Source organism: Lagenorhynchus albirostris, chromosome 3 (genome assembly GCF_949774975.1).
Source record: "Lagenorhynchus albirostris chromosome 3, mLagAlb1.1, whole genome shotgun sequence".
In the NCBI taxonomy this organism is placed as follows: domain Eukaryota; kingdom Metazoa; phylum Chordata; class Mammalia; order Artiodactyla; family Delphinidae; genus Lagenorhynchus; species Lagenorhynchus albirostris.
In genome coordinates this window covers 82919933-82927842 of record NC_083097.1, presented here as the reverse complement: position 1 = coordinate 82927842, position 7910 = coordinate 82919933, and the positions used below count along the sequence as shown (strand labels likewise).

Below are 7910 nucleotides of genomic sequence, written 5' to 3'. Positions count from 1 at the left end.
GAATTTAAGTCATGGTGTTATCTCTCTTCAGGGGATTTATAATTTTGGATTTATCTATAATTCTGGAATAAATGCCTTTGACTCCTGCAAAAGAAGCTTTATGTATGACCATAGTAAAGAGAGGTGTTTTTGGAGTTGGGGACTTTCTGTTATTGTTGAAATCACACAAAGAGCTAGCAGTCAACTTTATTGAGAAGATTGGTATCTAAATTGTAAAATTATCTCAAAGTTAGGGATTTATGTAAAATGCAAGGTCAGAATTACAATGAAGGGACATATTACTTAAGTATTTTGGAGATGAGAAAATGAAACTAGCATTTATTGGGTATCATATGCCACGAAATGTGCCAGGCATCCTCACATTTCTTTAGCTCATTTAAAGCACTTCTGTAAATTCTTCACCCCATTTTACCATCAAGGAAACAAAGTTCTGGAGGTTAAGTTTCACAGATATCCTGCAGCTAGCAAATAATGGAACCATGTCTCCCTGGCTTCAAAGTCCATTATCTTGGTATAGGAAAGAGAAAAGTTGTCAAAATACATGACACTTAAACACGTGATTTATTTTGCTCTATTAAAAATTTGCTTTGAACATTTTGAATTAAACTCCTTTAATCACATGATAACATGTACTTTGTACCATACCACCTTGCTGGCTTTTAGTATGCAGAGCCAAGATGAATTGCCTTCAAAAAATTTTTCAATTTATTTCTTCTATCAGAAACTGTCAATAATAGAGGATGGTGAGGCTGTAATGCAGAAATTACAAGGTTATCCAAGACCTGCCTCATATGTAGTTGGCATATGTTGCTCTCCAACTAACCTATGGATATGAATATTTCTGTACTAATTGAAAGTAAGCTAGCCAAAGTCAACCTACACAATCATATGGGTGGAATAATCATATAAGTTGAACCAAAAATTGGGACACATCAACAGACTGAATATTTGAAATTATGACTATTACATTATATCTAGAATATATGGTTAGCTTATTAAGGGTTAGGGGGCTAATTTTGTATTTTTTCTCAATTAAATTTAACTGTAGATTCACTTGAGAATGTGTTTTAATGCTTTACTGAATGAATCTACCCACTTTTACATTGTTTTGAGAAATAAAGAAAAAAATTAGGTGGTAAACAGAATCTATTACTAAAGTCATGTATATGATCCAAGGCCAATTTGAAGCTGCATTTTTGTGCAAGGAAGCCCATTTTGTTTATTGCTTTCCAAAAAATTTAAAATATTAAGTGTGATTATTTTTCCAAACTTTTTAAGGTTACATTAAATCAATGTAAATAATAAAAATAAAGCTTGCTAACTTAAAAATGTGGCTTTTTTAGGTGTATGCTTTAGATTGAATTATTAATTAACTTTTGAATTGGAAATATTAATCTACAAAAGCAATAAAAAGTGTATTTTAACTCTTATTCTATCTAATATGAAGATAATATAGGCTCTTTGCTTTTACTATTTTCCCTCTGGTTACCTGTACTTTTTTTTTTTTTTTTTAGGTTTCACATATTCATTACTGAGCTACACAGTGAGCAGTGGTGAGGAAAGATCAAGAAAAGAGAAGAGAACCATTCCATTTCTCCCATCAAACACAGGCAGCTGTTCCAGACAGTAGTGATGTTCTGATATGGTAAGACACAATTGACCTTAATAGCATAAGTGTGTGCCACTTCATATGTGAGGCTCCTTATAGACCCAGCTTGGTTCTTCTCCAGTGTCTTCTCTTGGAGTTGTACCTGATTGTATTACCAGTTTTCATTTGAATCCATGGGGGAATGGGACGATTTTGCTTTTGTTTCTTGGCCAGGAATCACTTGATCCTGAAAGTGTTGTGAGAAGACATGGTGAGGAGGAAATTCAACTGCACATAGGATGGCAGACAAGAGAAAAGATCCCCTCTGGTTACCTGTCCTTGAGTAATCCTTTCTGCTTGTAATTATCATGACCAGAGATTGGATAGGAAAATAAAAGACTATAGGAATTACTCGGGGCTTAATCTGTCCTTGCACATGATGGTGGTGGGGAAATAAGTTGAAAAAGGTACATAATGTGGTACTTGGGTTTTCTAAGGGCTCATTTATATACTATTTATATTCCCAATTTGGCATAAAAAAATTGAGGCTCTGACGATGTAATTTATAAAATTGATACATGGTACTATAAAATATGGTTTCATAAAAATGTATTTTAGGGCTTCCCTGGTGGCGCAGTGGTTGGGAGTCCGCCTGCCGATGCAGGGGACACGGGTTCGTGCCCCGGTCTGGGAGGATCCCGCATGCCGCGGAGCGGCTGGGCCCGTGAGCCATGGCCGCTGAGCCTGCGCGTCCGGAGCCTGTGCTCCGCGGCGGGAGAGGCCACAGCAGTGAGAGGCCCGCGTACCGCTAAAAAAAAAAAAAAAAAAAAAAAAAATAGACTTTGACTGATTTGGAAGTGCCCAGGTCACTTTAAAGAGAATCTTTATTAGTCTATAGAAAGTAATGTTTATAACAGCTTGAAACTCAAAGGAAAGGGAACTCGGGGAGAAGCATGTTCAATAATTTCCAAGGTAACATGGATGCATACTGTGTATGCTCCTTTCATCTCATTTCTTACTGCCGCATCCTTTCAAGGAAGAAAATAATATATTATTCATGGAAAAAATGTGTAAAGAAGGCAGTATAAGAAAGGCATACTTGAGAACTAATTGAAGTGCTCATGAGGCAAGTTAATGCTTTTTTGCCAATAACTTGTGTGTACAGATAGGTTAAAAGGATTTTGAAGCCCTCTCTGAATCTGCCCCTTCCACACCCAAACTGGGATACATTTACTGAGAAAACAAGGATCTGGCATTTTAAAAACATTAAAAATATTTTATGTGAGTTATTTTTTACTTAGCACAGTAGAAGAAAGTCAAGATTAATTCATCAGTATATAGTCACCTTAAAAATGTGGAGGGCACTTCGATGGCCTCAATGGCCAGTAGGGGAGGGAGCAGGCTGTGTACAAAATGGGGAGGGAGCAGGCTGTGTACAAAGTCAGCTCTAAACCCTCTTTTGCTGTGGTGCAGTTTTTGTGGACTGGATGGCTGAGAGATCCAACAGAGAGAAAGAAATCATCACCAGGATCAACAGAGATAGGAACAGGGGAAACTTGGAAAGCTGTTGTGACAAAGTCAGTGATAAGAAGCCAGATCCCTGGGGTGGGTATCTGATCATGAAGCAGAGAACAGCATGTCATTAAGAATTTGATCAGGATTGAATAACTTCCGGCGATTTACTTACAAAATGACTCTTGCAGCCCTGGAGCATGGTACTCTTGCATGAACCACTGAAAAGTATCATTACAAAATATAAAATAAATTTTTTTAAAAAGAAGAAAAAATTAAAATGATCTTTGCCAAGTATATAGGTGAAAATAATATATAACTTTTTTGTTGGCTTACTAGTAAAATTGAATTATTTTCCATACTTCTAAAATTTTTACTATTTTTTCCCTGTCAACTGAATTTGGTGCCTTAGTTTAGTAAATATAATTTACCTCCTGTTTACTGATCATATATTACATGTAAAGCAGGGTGCCAATGTTTTGGAGAGGGGGCTGTGGAGAAATAAACGAAATGACAAATCCCTTCTCTTAAAGCCATATACTGGGTTGGGGAGAACAGCTTGTGCAGAATAACGTGACAGAAGTAAGGAAAGGAATGTGGATTGGGAAAACGGGACAGCTACATGTAAAAAAATGAAATTAGAACACTAACACCATACACAAAAATAAACTCAAAATGGATCAGAGATCTAATGTAAGGCCAGATACTATAAAACTCTTAGAGGAAAGCATAGGCAGAATACTCTTTGACATTAATCGTAGCAATATCTCTTTTGATCCACCTCCTAGAGTAATGAAAATAAAAACAAAAATAAACAAATGGGACCTAATTAAACTCAAAAGCTTCTGCACAGCAAAGGAAACCATAAACAAAACAAAAAGACAACCCACAGAATTGGAGAAAATATTTGCAAACGAAGCAACCAACAAGGGATTAATCTTCAAAATATACAAACAGCTCATGCAACTCTATGTCAAAAAAACAAACAATCCAATCAAAAAATGGGCAGAAGACCTAAATAGACATTTCTCCAAAGAAGGTATACAGATGGCCAAAAAGCACATGAAAAGATGCTCAACATCACTAATTATCAGAGAAATGCAAATCAAAACTACAATGAAGTTTCACCTCACACTGGTCAGAATGGCCATCATCAAAAAGTCTACAAACAATAAATGCTGTAGAGAGAGGGTGTGGAGAAAAGGGAATCCTCCTACACTGTTGGTGGGAATGTAAATTGGTACAACTACTATGTAGAACAGTATAGAGGTTCCTTAAAAAACTAAAAATAGAACTACCATATGACCCAGCAGTCCCCCTCCTGGGCATATATCCAGAGAAAACCATAATGCAAAAGGATACTTGCGCCCCAGTGTTCATTGCAGCACTATTTACAATAGCCAAGACATGGAAGCAACCTAAATGTCCATTGACAGATGAATGGATAAAGAAGATGTGGTACATATATACAATGCAATACTACTCAGCCATAAAAAAGAATGAAATAATGCCATTTGCAGCCACACAGATAGACTTAGAGATTATCATACTAAGTGAAGTAAGTCAGACAAAGACAAATATCATATGTTATCACTTATATGTGGAATCTAAAAAAAAAGTACAAATGAACTTATTTACAAAACAGAAATAGAGTCACAGATGTAGAAAACAAATTTATGGTTACCGGGGAGGTGGGAGGAGGGAGGGATAAATCAGGAGCTTGGGATGAACTTACACACGCTGCTATACATAAAATAGATAACTAATAAGGACCTACCATATAGCACAGGGAACTCTACTCAATACTTTGTAACAACCTATATGGGAAAAGAATCTAAAAAAGAGTGGATATATGTATACGTATAACTGGTTCACTTGCTGTAGAGCAGAAACTAACACAACATTGCATTGTAAATCAACTATACTCCAATAAAAATTTTAATAAAGAGAAAGGGATGGGGAAAGGAGGGGTAGTGTTAAATGCAGACACACTTCGGAGCAGCTAGCTTCAAGGTTCTAAACAGAACCACTGGTGAGTGGGACTCACACACCTCCTTTGAGTTCTGTTCCAGTGGTCAGTGTTGGAGAAATATCTTTGGGTCTGGAGGCAGAAGAGCAGGACAGAGGGACGATCCAAGAAGCCCTCTGAGACTCAGTGAATGCTTTATGACATGTTTACTTGCTGGCTCATGAGTTGAAAATGGCAAGAAAATGTCAGGTTTGACTTCCAGTGAGATAAAACAGTGTTCTGCCAAAGAGGTCCTATAAAGGGCTTACTTTGGGCTCCTACCTTCATTCGGGATATGTGCTCAAAGTGTATATTCCTGGGGCCACTGGCTGAAGGTCTTTCCATTTTAGGGAAAGCAAAATGTAGAGAAGACATTTTTTTTTTTTGCGGTACGTGGGCCTCTCACGTTGCGGAGCACAGGCTCCGGACGCGCAGGCTAAGCGGCCATGGCTCACGGGCCCAGCCGCTCTGCAGCATGTGAGATCTTCCCGGATCGGGGCACGAACCCGTGTCCCCTGCATTGGCAGGCGGACTCTCAACCACTGCGCCACCAGGGAAGCCCGGGTAGACATTTTATCCTATGTTGTACCCTGCCTCTGGGTGTTGACAGTGTGTTCAGCCTTCAGCAGGGAGAGTCAAATTTGGTTATTTTTCCGCAGTCTTTGATTAATGAGCAGGACAATTCATCCCAGTCACAACCATGTTAGTGACTTTCTCAATGGTTCTCAACTGGAGAAGGAAGTCAGCAGATGGCTGGGAAATACCCACCAGCTGTTTACAGTCAGTCTGAGGCTTGTTAAGCTCGTTCTTTCAGGAATCTCATGTGTACAAGAGTAGACACCATGCTACTTTATGCACATTTTCAAAATCCCTTTTTTGCCCTTGGTTCAACTCTCAAATGGTTGAATGGTTGAAGTGAAATATTTTGCAGGTCTCTCTGAGATTGGTTGGATACTTATGTGAAGACAGAAAATTATATGACAGGTTTAGTAGTGACAGCATGGACATGAGACTCGGTACATCTGCTAAAACATGGAACTTGATCCATCTATCAATAATTCTCTGAATTAAGAATTGGATAGTGGAGAAAGCACTTAGATTCTTTTCCTGGATGTATCATTTATTTATCACCAGCGTAATTCTGGGTTTTGCAATGAACTACTCCGAATTGTAGTTTCCTTTACTCTGCAAAATGGGGATTGTAAGCAGCAAGCCAGCATACTTCACTGGGTATTATAAGGATCTAAAAAGACTGCATAAATGAAAGAATTTACAAAGTATAAACATGATACAGATGTGAAGACTTACTACCAATAAGGGGTATGTGCAGATCACCTGTGATGTTCCTGACACAGCTCTAGGTTTTTGGAAGATACTGAATAGATAAAAGGTGTGGCTCCTGCCCTCAACATCTATATGGTCCAGCTAACTGAGGAGCAGCACAAGGCAGTACCTAAATCAAGACCTAAAGGGGCTGATGGAAAAGAAGTGCCATCAGAGTTTAGAGAAGAATGAGATGAGCAAGGTTAATGTGCAGATAGACAACATTATGGAAGAGGTAGGCATTGAGTTGCACTTTAGAACAGGGAAACGGGTGAACTGAGAGGACTGAAATTAAAAGAAGCTGAAAAGGACTTAAAATTCGAAGTTCAGCCTTTTCCAAAAATGTCCTTTCCCTACTATGTTCACTGTCAAACTCCTTATTTACAAGTTAACCCCTTTCTAAACCCTAGGAATTCTTTTCTGACCCTCCCAAATGGAGCTGGTCATTCTCTCCTCTAGTGGTTCCTGTCCTCAAAAGATACACATTTACATTATTGAAAGTATCTCATTGTGTCAAAACAGTAATATAAATACCATTTTAAAAATGAGACAGACCTGGGATCTACACCCAGTTTTACTGCTAACTGACTCTCTGACTTAGGGCAAATCATTTACCCTTCACCAGTTGAGTAAATCTTTCATCTGTAAGCTAGAAATGATAATAACAACATTATTATTCTGAGCATTAAATAAGGAATAGTGTCTCAATGAGGCCTGTGTGTAATGATATCCGTTGTTAATTTTATGGATCTGTTGCCCTCATTGGTTAATGTGGAACTCTCATTTTGCTTTTCTTTAGATACTAGCGTCTAGCCTGGGGCCAGGCACAAAGTAGGTACCTGATAAATATTTGAACCAAAATGAGCATTCAAGATGGAGGAGGCATTTTAGGAAGTGGCAACAGCAAAGATACAGAAATAGAAATAGAGATAATCTGTGTGAAAAGTAGTGAGTGTGGAAGTGGGAGGGGAGAGATAATGAAATAATTCCTCTGATCTGATGAGAGGAAAGATTTATATTGGAGAATAAATTACACTAGATGAATTCGTGGGGCACAGATGGAGGAGGACCAGGATTTGGGTTTGATGTAGTGGGTAATAGGGAATCATAGTTTTTTGAGGAGGAGTGACATGATGAAAAATGTTGAGTAAATAGATTAAGACTTCCCTGGTTCAATAAGCAAATTATTTTTAGACTAAAAGCTATATCACTATGACCATTTATGACTATAATTTGTTGCCTTCTCACTCGATTGTAAGAGAAACAAGTCAATATTGTTCTCTTCTTTCCAAGTTTTTAAAGGAAAAAGAAACATTATTTTTCATACTTGATATGGCTGTGTGGTGAGTCTCCTTCAGATCAGTGAAAGTACTCCTCTCTGAAGACATTGAAGGGTGTCTTAACGATAATGATTAATGACTTGAAAACACCCATAAATCTTTGAGGAATGAACAAACCACTATTAGAGCCATATGTTGC

General features: G+C 37.9%; 1 pseudogene; it reads right to left on the bottom strand.

Moving 5' to 3' along the window:
• Window positions 1-1702: 1702 nt before the first annotated feature.
• On the bottom strand, window positions 1703-5680 carry LOC132518347 (large ribosomal subunit protein eL39-like; annotated as a pseudogene).
• Window positions 5681-7910: the final 2230 nt, after the last annotated feature.